At 34.5% G+C, this 15,449-nt stretch overlaps 1 non-coding gene across 1 annotated transcript; it reads right to left on the reverse strand.

Annotated features, from left to right (window-relative positions):
• Nucleotides 1-11,648: 11,648 nt before the first annotated feature.
• On the reverse strand, nt 11,649-11,755 carry LOC123636178. Its single transcript, XR_006734384.1, has one exon. It is a non-coding gene; the product is annotated as a U6 spliceosomal RNA (small nuclear RNA).
• Between the last annotated feature and the right edge of the window lie 3,694 nt (nt 11,756-15,449).

Below are 15,449 nucleotides of genomic sequence, written 5' to 3' on the forward strand. Positions count from 1 at the left end.
TGGTCCCTTTTATTAGTGAATGGTGTTAGAAACCATGATCTGGCATTAAGTGTGGTCAGTGCTATCGGTGTGTCCTTGTTTCTAGGTGCTCTAAGCTGACAGAGAAAGATATGTGTGTTAATGCTAATTCATGTATATACACACATCTATAAATATTTCTATATATAACTGTCTGTATCTATATTAAGCTAAACCTGAGATCGTGCTGATGTCTCCAACTCCAACCCATTATCACGCAGATGATTCTAGTCTCCTCACCCCAATTATTTGAAACCTCCCACTCCAATAGTGAGAAACCTGGCTCCTATCATACATCATTCACTCACTTAATTGTTTAATTCCAGTATGCATGCTGAGTGCTCTCAGAATTGTGAACCCCCACCCCATGGGAAACGACTTTAAATAAGTACAGTACTTGTTTATAGCTTTTACCTTTGGTTCTACAAACTCCACTCATTTCCAAAATGACTTAGGTCAGAACCTTCCCCTTCCCCCTTCCATGAGGTTGTTTTGTACATTTGTAATACAGTCAGATTGCTTTGTCACATTCTGTTGTGGACCTCAAATTTCTAAAAGATTTTTTAAAAATTGTATACATTAAGGTTCACTCTTTGTGCTATGAAGTTCTATGGGTTTGGATAAATGCATCGTGTCATGTATCTACCATTATAATATCGTACAGAATAGTTTTGCTGCTCTAAAAACTCCCCTGTGCTTCACCTATTTAACCTTTTCCCCACCCCAACACCTGGAGACCACTTATCTGTTCATCCTTGCTGTAGTTGTGCTTTTTCCAGAAGCCTTTTCAGAATGACTTCTTTCCCTTAGCAATATACATTTAAGATTCATTCATGTCTTTTCATGGCTTCATAGCTCCAATCATTTCATTGACAAATAATATTCTATTGTAGGGATGTACCACAGTTTGTTTACACATTTATCTACTAAAGGACATCTTGGCTGCTTCCAGGTTTCGGTGATTGTGAATAAAGCTGCTATAAACATTCGCATGCAGGTTTTAGTGTGGATGTAAGTTTTCAAGTCAGTAGGGGAAATACCTAGGAGCATAGGTTGGATGGTATGGTAGAACTACATTTAGCTTTGTAAGTCTTCCAAAGTGATTGTTCCATATTGTGTTCCCACCATCAAAGAATGAGAATTCCTATTGCTTTGCACCCTCATCAGCAATTGGTATTGTCAGATTTTTGGATTTTAGCTATTCTAATAGGTGTGTCATTTTATCTTGTTTTACTTTGCAATTCCCTAATAATACAGGATGTTGAACATCTTTTCATATGCTTATTTTCCGTCTGTGTCTTCTTTGGTGAGGAGTCTGCCCAGATCTTGTGCTTATTTTTAATTAAGCCGTGTGTTTTCATATGGTTGTGTTTTAAAAGTTCTTTATTATTTCAGGTACCAGTCCTTTATCAGATATGTGTTTTTCAAGTATTTTCTCCCAGTCTGTGGTTTGTCTTTTCATTCTCTTAACAGTATCCATCACAGAGCAGAAGTTTTTAATTTTAATAAAATCCAACTTACCGATTTTTTATTTCATGGCTCAATGCTTTTGGTGTTACATCTAAAAACTCTTCAGCAAACCAAGATCATAGATTTTTCTCCCATTAACTAGTTGTGAAAATATGTACTCATGCTTTATGGTTGAACGTGTCTCTCAAAAAGATATGTTGAAGTCCTAGCCCCTGGTACCTGTGAATGTGATCTCATTTGGAAATAGGGTATTTGTGGATATAAATAAGTTAAGATGAGGTCACTGGGGTGGGTTTTATAAGAAGAGGGAAATTTGGACACAGGGAGAATATACATGGAGGCAGAGATTGGAGTGATGCATCCACAAGCCAAGAAACACCAAGGATTGCCATCCTTCACCAGAAGCTATGAGAGAGGCATGGAACAGACATTCTCTCAGAGTGGTCAAAAGGAGCCAACCTTCATGATGCCTTGATTTTGGACTTCCAGGCTCCAGAAATGTGAGATGATAAATTTCTGTTGTTTTAAGCTACCTAGTTAGTGGTACTTTAGTACAGCAGCCCGAGGAAACTATTAAAATACTGCATGTGTAACCACCACCCCAATAAAGATACTGAATATTTCCACAACTCCAGAAAATCCCCTCATGCTCTGTCACAGTCTGTCTGTCTCCTGAAGCTACCACTGTTCTGGTTTTTATCACCATAGCTTACTTCGTCTGTTCTAGAACATCTTATAAACATAATACAGCATGTACTTGTGTTTTTATCAAGCTTCTTTCACATAACATAATGTTTTTCAGACGTAGCCATGTTGTCTCACATATCAGTACTTTCTTCTATTTACTAATAGTATTTTTATTACTATACTACAATCTGTTTATACCTTCACCTATTGATGGACAATTGGGTTGTTTCCAGTTTGTGGCTATTATGAATAAAGCTGTTAGGAACATTCTCAAACACATCTTTCTGTGAACATATGTTCAAATACTTAAGCGTAGAATTGCTGGATCATAGAGAACATCAGTGTTTAACTTTATAAGAAACACCCAAACTCTTTTCCAAAGTGGTTGTAACATTTACATTCTCACTCTCACAGTGTGTGAGAGTTGGAGTTGCTTGACATCTTCATGAAAATGTGGTGTTGTCAGTCATTATTGGTTGTCTCGTTGTGGTTTTGATTTGCATTACCCCAATGACCAATGATGTTGAGCATCTTTTCATGTGCTTAGTGATCATTCATAGATCTTTTATGATGAGTCTGTGTAAATCATTTGCTCATTTCTTATTGGATTGTTTGGGTTGTTTTGGTACTGAATTGTAGGAATTCTTTATATATTTTGGATAAAAGTCCTTTATCAGATTTATCAGACTTATACATTACACCTCTAACAGGCTGTGGCTTGGCTTTTCATTTTATTAGCTTTTTTAAAGAATGGAAGTTTTTAATTTTATAAAGTCCAGCATATCAGTTTTGTTTTCTTTTTATGATTAGTGCTTTAGGATCTTGTATAAGAAATCTTGCTTGCCCCTAAGGTGCAAAGATATTTTCTTTTGTTTTCTTCTAGAAGCTTTATAGTTTTAGCTTTTTCATTTAGGTCTACGATTCATCTCAAATTATTTTTTGTATGTGGTATGATATGAAGGTTGAGGTTCATTTTTCTCCATATAAACAGCCAATTGTTTTGGCATCTTTTGTTGAAAAGATTATCTTTTTCATAGAGAATTACTTTTGTTGATTTTAGTTGACTGCATATATGTGGGCCTTTTTATGGACTCACTATTTTAATCTACTGATCTATACATCTATCTTTATGGCAACACTACAGTATTGGAATTACTACAGCTTTTTATTGTAGCAAGTGTTAAAATCAGGTATAATAAATTTTCCAACTTTGTCCTTTTTTTGAGATTGCTTTAGTTATGTCAGGCCATTTGAATTTCCATACATATTTTAGAATCAGCTTGGCAATTTCTAAAAAAATACCTGCTTTGATTTTGAATGGGATGCCATTAAATCTATAGATCAATTTAAGGAAAATTGATGACAAAAATATTGAGTCTTTCAATCCACAAATGGTAGTCCTAGATGTTTTTTTTTTTTTAAAGCATTCCATGGGATTTTATACATATCATCTGTAAATGAAGACAATTCTACTTTTTCCTTTTAATTGTGGATGCTTTTATATCTTTTTCTTGCCTTATTGCACTGCCCCACACCTCTACAATGTTGAAGAGAGGGTGAGAGTAAACATCCTTGTTCATGATCTTAGGGAGAAAGTATTCAATCTTTCATCAAGTATGATGTTAACAGTAGAACGTGCTTAGATGCCTTTTATCAGGTTGAGAAAGTTTCCTTTTATTATTAATTTGTGAGAGTTTTATCAGGAATTAAAGTTTAATTTTATCAGGTTCTTTTTTTGCACCTATTGCAAAAATGATATTTTTCATTTTTAGTTTGTTATGGTGAATCATATCTACTGATTCGATAATACCAAACTAAACTGAATTTTAGAGATTAAACCCTGCTTGGTCATGACTTATTATCACTTTTATATATTGTTGCATTTGATTTGCTAAAAATTTTTTTACAAATTTTGCATCTGTACTCATGATAGAAATTGATCTTTAGCATTCTTTTCTTAATGTCTATCTGGTTTTGATATCAGAATAAAACTGACCTTGTAGAATGAGTTAGGAAGTATTCTCCACTCTTTACCTTTCTGGAAGTGTTTGTGTAGAATTAGTATTATTTATTACTTAAATGTTTGTTATAATTCTTCAGTGAAGCTCTCTGGACCTAGAATTTTCTTTATGAGAGGGTTTTCAGCTACAAATTCATTTTCTTTAACAAATACAGAGCTATTTGCCCTATCAATTTCTCCTTGAGTGAAATTTGGTATACTGAACCTTTCAGGAAATTTGTCTACTATATTTATGTTTTAGAATTTATTAACATAAAGTTTCTTATAATATTCCCTTGCTACCCTTTTAATCTGTAGATTTTGTAATATCACCTCTATTATTCCTGATACTGGTAATTTGTGTTGTTTCTCTATTTCTCCCTCCTGATTAGTCTGCATAGCGGTTTAACAATTTTAGTAATCTAATTTTAGTGATCTTCTCAAAGAACTTACTCTTGGATGCATTGATTTTCTCTATTGTTTTTATTTTATTAATTTCTGTTCTGATTTTTATTATTTCCTTTCTATTCTTTCTTTGGGTTTTATTTGTTCTTTTTCTAGTTTCTTAGAGTAAAAGCTGAAGTCATGGATTTGATATCTTTCTTTTTTTTCTAAAAGAGGGGTACAACTTTTCCTTTAAGTACCACTTTAGCCACATCCATATATTTCAAAATATTGTTTTTATTTTCATTCAAACCAAAATGACTTCTAATTTACCTTTTGATTACTTTTATGATCCAAGTATTATTTAGAACTGTGCTATATAGTTTCCAAATATTTGGGAATTTTCTGGATATCTTTCTGTTATTGATTCCTAATGTAATTCCATCATAGTCACGCATACTTTGTATTGAGACATATTATATGGTCCAGATATATTTTATGTCCTCTCTTGGAAAATGTTTTGTGTATACTTGGAAAAAATGTGGTTTTTGCTATTATGCTATTGTTGGATGGAATGTTCTATACATGTCAAATAGGTCAAATTAGATAACAGAGTTATGCAAGTCTCCTATGCCCTTATTGATATTCTGTCTCCTTGTTTTATGAATTATTGAGAGAGAATTGAAAACAGCAACTATAATTGTGGATTTATCTGTTTCTCCTTGTGGTTCTATTAGCCTTTACTGCATGTGTTTGGAAGATCTGTTATTAGGTACATAAATATTTCAGGTAATTATGTCCTCTTGATGAATTGACCCCTTTATCATTATTAAATGGCCTTCCTTATCTCTGATAAATTTTTTTGTGTTTGCGAAAATCTACTTTGATACTAACGTAGTCATTTCAGCTTTCTTTTGATTAGTGCTAGCATGGTTTTCTTCTATTTTTAACCTATTTATGTATTTTTAAACACACACACACACATACACCTACAAAAATGGGCATATATATGTTTTTTGTGGTAGTGTATACTTGGGTATTGCTTTTTTAATCCAGTCTGACAGTCTCTGTCTTTTAATAGGAGTGTTTAGGCCATTTATATTTTATGTAATTATTGATAGGGTTGTGTTTAAATTTACCACTTTGCTATTTGTTTTATATTTGCCCCCAGCATTCTTTGCTTCTCTTTTCCTCTTTCCCTGTCTTTTTTTGGTTTGAGTATTTTCTATGATCTCATTTTTATCTCTTTTGTTGGATTATTAGCCATACTCTGCTATGTTATTTTAGTGGTTGTTTTAAGGTTTCTGGTATACATTTTTTACTTACCACAGTCTAACTGAAAGTGATATTTTACTACTTCATGTATAGTATAAGAACCTTACAAATATCATTTGATTTCTCCCCTACTGGCCTGGGTGCATTGTTAGTATACATTTTACTTCTGCATATTTTACATGTCTCATAATATGTTGTTATTATGCTTTAAACAGATAATTACTTTTAAATATAATTAAATAATAAAGTCATTAGATTTACCTGCTTTAAACAGATAATTACTTTTAAATATAATTAAATAATAAAGTAATTATATTTACCTATGTAAAACCATTTCCTGTGCTGATTGACACTTTGTATAGATCAGGGGTCAGTAAACTTTTTCTATAAAAGGCCAGGTAATAAATATTCTAGGCTTTACAGACCATGCAGTTTCTGTTAGCATGAAAGCAGTCATAGACAATACATAAATGAATAAGCATGGCTGTGTTCCGATAAAACTTTATTTACAAAAAGAGTCAGCAGGTCAGATTTGACCCATCAGCTGTAGTTTGCTGACCTCTGTTTGGGGTTAGGTTTCCATCTGGTATCTTCATTTTTTTTTTCTCCTTGAAGGACTTCCTTGTACATTTCTTATTCTGCCAGTCCACTGTTGAATTCTTTCAGCTTTTGTATGTCTAAAGAAGTATTTATTTTGACTTAACTTTTTAAAGAATTTTTGCTTAGCAAAGAATTTTAGGCTGACAGATTTTTTCCTTGCAGCGTTTTAAATATTTTACACCACTTTCTTCTAGCTTGCATTGTTTTTGACAAGAAATCTCCTGTCATTTTCATCTTTGTTGCCATGTATGTAGTATATCTTTCTTCTGTGTCTGCTTTTAAAATTTTATTTTTGCCACTGGTTTAAAGCTATTTGATTATGATATATGTTAGTGCATTTTTTTCATATTTCCTGGTTTTGTTGTTCATTGGCCTTCTTGAAATTTTGAACTTACAATTTTCATCAGATTTGAAATATTTGATCACTATTTCTTCAAATACTTTTTTGTCCTCCATCTCTTTTGGGGACCGCAGTTACACATACATATATTTGACCACTTGAAGTTGTCATAGTTGCTCTGTTGGTTTGTGGGTTTTGTTTTTTTTTTAATTTTTTCCCTCTGTATGCTTTATTTTGGTTAGTTTCTTTGCTATGTTTTCAAATTTACCACTCTTTTCCTTTGAAATGCCTAATCTACTGCCAATTTCATTCATTGTATTTTTATCGCAAAGTTGTTTTCTTCTCCAGAAGTTTGGTTTGGGTCTTTCTAATATTTTCCATGTCTCTACTTAATGTTTAATCTTTTCTCCAGCTTCTTGAATATATGAAATATAGTTATAATAACTGTTTTAATGGGGCTGTCTATTAATTCTATCATTTGTGTCATTTTCTGAATTAGTTTTGATTGATTTTTTCTCCTTAATATGGATTTTATTTTCCTGGTTCTTTGTGTGCCTGATAATTTTTAACTGGATTCCAAATATTGTAAATATTACATTGTTGGATGCTAAATATTTTTGTAATCCTAAAGGTATTCTTGAGCTGTGTTTGGGGATATGGTTAAGTTTCTTTGAAACAGCTTGATGCTTTTGGCTCTTGCTTTAAGCTCAATTATCTGAGACCAGAGCAGCATTTAGTCTAGGGTTAATTTTTTCCACTACTGAGGCAACACCCTACTTAGTGCTCTAACTGAAGTCGTGTGACTTATGGAGTATTTTACTTTGGCTATTGGGAACAGGCTCTATTCCCATGCTTGTAAGTTGCAGGCATTGTTCCCTCTAACTTTTTGAGTGATTTTTTTTTTTTTTTTTTTGGTCTCAGACAGTTCCTCACATGCATGTGCTAATGATTATTCTATTGAATTCCCAAGGGAAACTTTAGCAGATTTCTGCAGTTTTCCCTATGTGCATCTCTTTTCTTCAATATACTGCATTGAGAATTCCAGATTCCTTGTTTTTTCTGGACCTCCAATTCTGCCTCTTTAAACTCAGGGATTTTCCAGGCTCTGCAAAAGTTCTGCCTTCCTGTGTCATGGCCTGGAAACTTTCTCCAGGAGGTTAACTGGGTCAATAATAGGGCTGTATTTTTTTTCTGTCACTTAGGGATCACTGTCCTTCATTGCCTGATGTCTAATGTTTTCAGAGCCATTGTTTCATATATTTTGTCCAGTTTTATAAAAAAATTTATTTCAGATGGGAGGTTAAATCCAGCCCCTGCTGCCCCATTTTGGTCAGAAGTCCCTTCAATTCACTTTTTAAATATTTAAGAAAGTAAAGAAAAATTTTCTTTGTATTTTCCCATAGCTACCATTTCCAGTGCCCTTTATTCCTTCCTTTTGAGCTGAATTTCCATATGGTTTCATTTCTCTTTTAGCATTTCTTCTCTTAAAAAATTTATTTTTTTAAATTGACAAAAATTACAGATATTATGGTATATAACATGGTGTTTTGAAATATGTATTCATTGTGGAATGGCTAAATCAAACTAATTAACACATGAATTACCTCATATACTTAATCAGTTTGTTGTGGTGAGAAAACTTACAATCTACTCTCTTAGCAATTTTCAAGTATATGATAATTGTTAATAACTATGGTCACCATGATATGCAATAGATCTCTTGAACTTATTTCTCCTAACTGAAATTTTGTATACTTTGACCAACATATCCCTAAGCCACTCCCATCCCCTCCCAGCCCCTGGTAACCACCGTTCTAATCTCTGCTTCTGTGAGTTCATCTTAGGTTCCACATATAAGTGAGATCATGTGGTATTCGTCTTTGTCGTTGTGTGCCTGGCTTATTTCATTTAACATATCCTCTAGGTTCATCCATGTTGTCACAAATGATAGAATTTACTTGTTCTTAAAGCTAAATAGTATTCTATTTTGTACGTATAACACATTTTCTTTATTCATTCATCCATTGATGGACACTGGTTATTCCATGTCTTGGCTATTGTAAATATTACTGCAATGAACATGGAAATGCAGATATCTTTTAGACATACTGACTTCATATCCTTTGGATATGTACCCAGTAGTAGGATTACTGGATCATATGGTAGTCTATTTTTAATTTTTTGAGGAATTTCCATACTGTTTTCCATAATGACTGTACTAATTTACATTTCCACCAATGGTGTACAAGGGTTTCCTTTTCTCCACATCCCGACCAACACTTATCTTTTGTATTTTTTATAATAGCCATTATAACAGGTGTGAGATAATGTCTCATTGTTGTTTTAATTTCCATTTCCCTGATGATTAATGATGTTGAGCATTTTTTATATACTTGTTGGCAATTTGTGCATCTTCTTTTGAGAAACGTCTATTTAAGTCCTTTGCCCATTTTTTAATTGTGTTTTTGCTTTCTTACTATTGAGTTATGCAAGTTCTTCATATTATTTTAATATTAACTGCTTATCTGATGTATGGTTTGCAAATAATTTTTCCCATTCTGTAGGTTGTCTCTTCATTCTGTTGTTTGTTTCCTTTACTGTAAAGACATTTTTTAGTTTAATGTAATCCCATTTATCTATTTTTGCTTTTGTGACCTGTGCTTTTGGGGTCATATCTAAAAAAAATCTTTGCCCAGAGCAATGTCATGGAGCTTTTCCCCTTGTTTTTTTTTTTTTTTTTTTTTTTGTGGAGTAGTTTTACAGTTTCAGATGTTATATTTAAGCTTTTAGTCCATTTTGAGTTAATTTTTGTATAAGGTGTGAGATAAAGGTTCAATTTCATTCTTCTACATTTGGATATTCACTTCTCCCAAGGTCATTTACTGAAGTGACTGCTTTTTCCCCATTATGCGTTCTTGGCATCATTGAAAAAAATCAATTGCCCATAAATTCATGTACCTATTTCTGGGCTATGGAACAAAATAGAGTTCTGTTCCATTGGTCTATGTGTCCGTTTTTATTCCAGTAACATGTTGCTTTGATTACTGTAACTTTGTAGTATATTTTGAAGTCAGGTAGTGTGATGTCTCCAACTTTGTTCTTTTTATTCAATATAGCTTTGGCTATTTATTCAGTGTCTTTTGTGGTTCCAAATGAATTTTGAGGTTTTTTTCTATTTCTGTGGAAAAATGTCATTAGAATTTTGATAGGGATTGCATGGAATTTGTAGATAACTTTGAGTAGGATGGACATTTTATCAATATTACTTATTCCAGTTCATGAGCATGGAATATTTTTTCATTTATCTGTGCCTGAATGTTTCATGTGCACTTGAGAAGAATGTGCATTTTTCTGCAGTTGGATGGAATGCTATGTACATGTTTGCTAGGTCCACTTGGCCTAAAATGTAGTTCATGTCCAGTTTCCTTATTGATTTTCTGTATGGATGATCCGTCCATTGTTGAATATGATGTATTGAAGTCCCCTATAACTACTGTATAATCCTTTTGTCCTTCAGATCTATTAATATTTGCTTTATATCTTTGGGTGCTCTGATGTTGGGTGCATATATGTATTTATAATTGTTATAATCTCTTGATGAATTGACACTTCTATCATTATACCTTTGTCTCTTTTTCAGTTTATGACTTTAAGTCTATTTTATCTGATATAAGTGTAGCTACACCTGCTCTCTTTCAGTTTTTAGTAGCATAGAAAGCTTTTTCCATCCCTTCACTTTTAATCTGTGGGTGTCTGTAAAGCTGAATTAAGTGTTTTGTGGGCAATATATAGTTGGGTCTGGGCTTTTTGTTTTTTTTTTTTTTAAATAATACATTCAGACATTCTATGCCTTTTGAATAGAGAATTTAATCCATTTATATTCAAAGTAATTATTGCTAGGCAAGGACTTAACTACTACCATTTTGTTAATTGTTTTCTTATTTTGTGAAGCCTTTGTTTCTTCCTGTCTTGTCTTCCTTTTTTTTTAATTTCAGCATATTATGGGGGTACAAATGTTTAGGTTACATATATTGCCCTTGGCCCACTCCCCACTGAGTCAGAGCTTCAAGTGTGTTCATCCCCCACAGTGCTCATCACACTCATTATGTGTGTATATACCCATCCCCTCCTCCCCCCTCCCATTTGCCCAATGCCCAATGAATGTTATTCCTATATGTGCACTTTGGTGTTGATCAGTTAAAACCAATTCTGTCTTGTCTTCCTTTGTGATTAGATGATTTTCTGTACTGGTACACTTTGATTCCTTACCTTTTAATCTTTTGTGTATCTATTATAGGTTTTTTCTTTGCAGCTACCATGAGGCTTACATAATACATCCATAGTTATGACAGGCCATTGTAAGCTTATAATAACTTAACTTTGTATTAAAAAACTACACCACTCACATTTTATATTTTTGATGTCACAATTTACATCTTTTAAATTGTGTATCCCTAAACAAACTATTTTAGCTATTATTATTTTAATGGTTTTATCTTTTAACCTTCATACTATGGATATATGTGATTTATATACCACTAGTACAGTATTAGACTACTCTAACTTTTGCTATGCATTTACTTTTATCAGTGAGTTTTATACTTTCATATATTTTCATGTTGCTAATTAGTTCTTTTTCTTTCGGCTTGAAGAACTCCTTTAGCATTTCTTATAAGACAAGTATAGTGGTGATAAACTCTCTGTTTTTGTTGTTGTTTTGTTTTGTTTTGCTTTGTTTTGTTTTTGTCTGGGAAAGTCCTTACCTCTCCTTCATTTCTGAAGGGCAGCCTTGATGGGTTCAGTATTCTTCGTTGGCAGTTCTTTTTTGTTTCTCTACTTTGCACTTTTCTATATCATCATATTCTCTCCTGGCCTAAAAATATGAAATGTTTCATGAATTTGGCTGTCATCCTTGTGCAGGAGACACATTGATCTTCTCTGTATTATTCCAGTCTCAGTGTATGTGCTGCGTAAGTGAGCACTTGCATTTCTTATAGTTGCATCACCTGGTTACATATTGTCTTGCCTTACATTTATCTAAAAATATCTTCATTTTTTCTTCAGTTTTGTAAGGTATTTTCACTTGATATAGAATTTTAGGTTTACAGAGTTTTTTTTTTTTCCTTTTAGTACTGTAATGTCTCTGGCTTCAATTGTTTTGATAAGGAAAACCCCCATCTATTACTTGGCACAGCAGCCACATGAGACCCCCACCCCTCACAGAAGACCCGCATCAGCAGAATACCAACCTATCACCTGGCCCATCAACTAATCTATTATCTGGCACATCAGCATAACACTAAACCTATTACCTGGTACATCAACATAATGCTAACCTATTACCTGGCAGGCATTGGTCACCTGAGACCCCACCCCTCAGACCACCACAATTTAATAAAAGTGGGAAAAATTGGGTAGACGGGGCTCAGAATTTAGTGGTAAGACCCCTCTGAGCCCACCAGCGAATAAACCTTGATTCTCTGACTCTCCATGTGCTGCTCAGTTTGTCCTCGGGACCACCCACTGTAACACTTGCTGTCACGGTTTCTGATGAGAAATCAGCTATCTCTGGACACTTTATATATTCTGTTTATTTGTGTTTTTTGTAAGTTTACCTTTGATGTGCCTACATGTGATTTTCTTTGTATTCATCTTATTAGAGGTGTGCTGAGCTTTCTGGATCTATGGGTTTCTTTTCTTGATCAAATTTAGAAAATATTTGACCAATATTTTTTCAAATATTTTTTCTGCTATATTCTCTTGTTCCTCTCCTTCTGGAACTCCATTTGCTCATTTGCTCAGCCATTTGATGCTCTCTCACAAATCACTGAGGCTCTGTTAATTGTTTTTTAACCTTTCTCCCTTCTATGCTTCTGTTTGGATGATTTTTATTGATCTATGTTCCAATTCACTGATTCTTTCTTCTTCATTGAATCTACCATGATACTTTCCAACTTTTTTACATTTTAGTTATTGTATATTTTATTTCAAGAATTTCCTTTTGGCACTTCATTATAGTATTCATATTTCTCTTCAATTTCCCCATCTCTTCACACATTAAATACATCTTTTCCTATAGATTTGTTATTATATTTATCACAGCTATTTTTAAATTCCTGTCTTAGTCCATCTGGGCTGCTGTAAGAAACATAGATAAAATGGGGTGGTTTTTAGAAAACAGAATTTTCTTTCTCATGGTTCCAGAGGCTGGGAAATCCAAGATCAAGGCACCAGAATATTTAGTGTCTGGCGAGGGCCTGCTTCCTTATAGACAGCAACTTCTTGCTTTGTCTTCACATGGTGGAAGGGACTAGCAACCTCTCTCTGGAGTGTCTTTTATAAGGACACTAATCCCATTCATGAGGGCTCTGCCTGCATAGTTTATTCAGCTTCCAAAGGCCCCATCTCCTAATATTACTATATCAACAATTAGGTCCTAATATATCAATTTCGGAAAAACACAAACATTCAGACCATAGCTGTTTCACTGCACTAATTTCAGTATCTGGTTCATTTGTCACTTTGTTTTTATCAATCAATTTTTTCTCTTCACTGGGTTACATTATTCTGTCTCTTCACACGTCTAACAATTAAAAATATTTTTTATTATACATAGAGAACTCTGAAGAATATTGAATTTTGTCCTAGTAGGCAAATAAATTATCACCAGATCCCGCTGGTCTTGTAGAGATTGGGTTTTAAGTTTTGTTAGGGCAAGTTTATTTTGATTCCCCCTTAGTCCTGGAGTGAATCCTTTAATCTTAGAATATGGTGTTTAATCCCAGGGTGTGGCCCTTCTGGGGTTTTAGTACAAAGCTTGAGGTACTTACTAAGTCTCTCTCCTTTGGTGGAATCCAAACTTTAAACTCTGCCTCCATGGGGTACAGCTACCAAATCCTCCATTCAGTTGTGGTTTTATTTTTATTTTTTTTCCTTCAGCATTCCAGCTACTGTTTTCCCCAAAGGCTTCTTGCAGTTTCAATCCACACAGTCAGGGTTTAAGTGTCCGCCAAGGAGACTGGATGCAGTTTTGAGGACTCCCCTTTTGTGGCTTCTTCATTTCTAGGATTTCCCCCTTCAATTTCCAACTGCTGTGGCAGACCCAAGATACATCACCTAATTCCTCACCACACTGCATCTTTCTGCTTCAGCTCTCCCTGAAATGCCCCACCACACCACATAGACTGGGCACTGCTCTCCGATGAAAAGCTGGATAAACTAGCTCTCACCCAGGGTGGTTCCCTTCTAAATCAAGTGACAAATCCCCCCTAGTTTCCGTCTGATTTTGATAATTTTCCAGTACTTTCAAGCCATTATTTTTTTCTATTTTATCCATAGTTTATAATTAGTATCAGTAGGAGAGTTAGTATAATACAAGCTACTCTGCCATTACCCAAAGTTGGAAATCTCCTGGTTTTTCATTTTTAAAATGAGGATAAAATCTACTTCACAAGTTTTTTTCTCCCTCTGAGAATTAAATAGGAATATACATGTAAAATGCCTGGCATAGATAGATATTCAGGAAATGTTAGTTTCCTTCCCTTTATGTTGAATTGGCATCTGCTTCCTTTTATCTTTCCTTCATTAGCCCTTGCTTTGGTCTCTGGGTCCGAGCGCCATCAGCATAACGTCTTTCTCATGTGGCAGCCCATCAAGAATTTGATGGCAGAGATCACATCCTGGGCCTCTAAGTGCCCTTTCTCCTCAGGCTAAAATCTCACTTCTTGCCATTTCTTAGGCCATAGGTTTTCTCTAGGGAACTCGGAGTCCCTTTCACCATCATATTTTGTCATTGAGGAATGTCCGGAACTCAAGCTCCAGTTCTGCCATTTGTAAACTCTGTAGTTTGAGCAAGTCAAGGTAGCTTCTGAGTTTCAATATCCCCATCTGAAAAATGACATTAAATTCCTATCCAGCCTGTGTCTTGAAAATTCGGGTACCTCATACTTTAGCCAATGTTGGTAGGAAGGTTCGAGGAGAGGTCCCCCACCTTCTAGGCTCCCCAGGCACTGATGGAGGGACTGGGGCGCCTTTCCTCCAACTGCCTTGGTGGTTGGGAAGGAAAGGGGAGAGGGGCTGTTACAGCTGGAATTCAGTCTCTCTCCACCAGGGAGGCCTGTGGCAAGTTATCGCTTGAATTACCAAGGGCGACCACATCTTCCCGCTGCAAACTGTACTGTTCTTCCAAAGATCTCTCAGCCTAGTCTCATCTGGGAAATCCATATTCTTCCTGTTATTACAACTTTGACTCTATTCTTTGAAAAAAAATAATGCTGGTCTTATTATGCTATAGAAACATTTTCCTCCCTCCTAAGTGTCTCTGTCTGAAATATCAGAATCAAATACCACATCCCCCCCAAAGTTTATTTTTGATCCCCAGATTTCTTTGGGGAAAAGGAGAGTGGTTATAATTTGTTCTCCAAATGAGAGAAATGACTGGGAAAGACATAACAACTCCTTTATAAAATCCCTACACAAGTGAGTAGGGTGATCATAAATGTATTATCCAAAGAAGTATACTTTTGAGAGTGAAAGGGGGCGTGATTAATAATTACGCTATGACTGTCTCAGAAAAATTGGAATGTGCCTGGCATAGTGCAATTGGCTGCCTTAGGGTCTAACCTCTTGTAAAGATTCCTGATTCTTGAGGAAAAATGTTAGGCAACTGAATCACTA

Source organism: Lemur catta, chromosome 3 (assembly GCF_020740605.2).
Source record: "Lemur catta isolate mLemCat1 chromosome 3, mLemCat1.pri, whole genome shotgun sequence".
Classification (NCBI taxonomy): Eukaryota; Metazoa; Chordata; class Mammalia; order Primates; family Lemuridae; genus Lemur; species Lemur catta.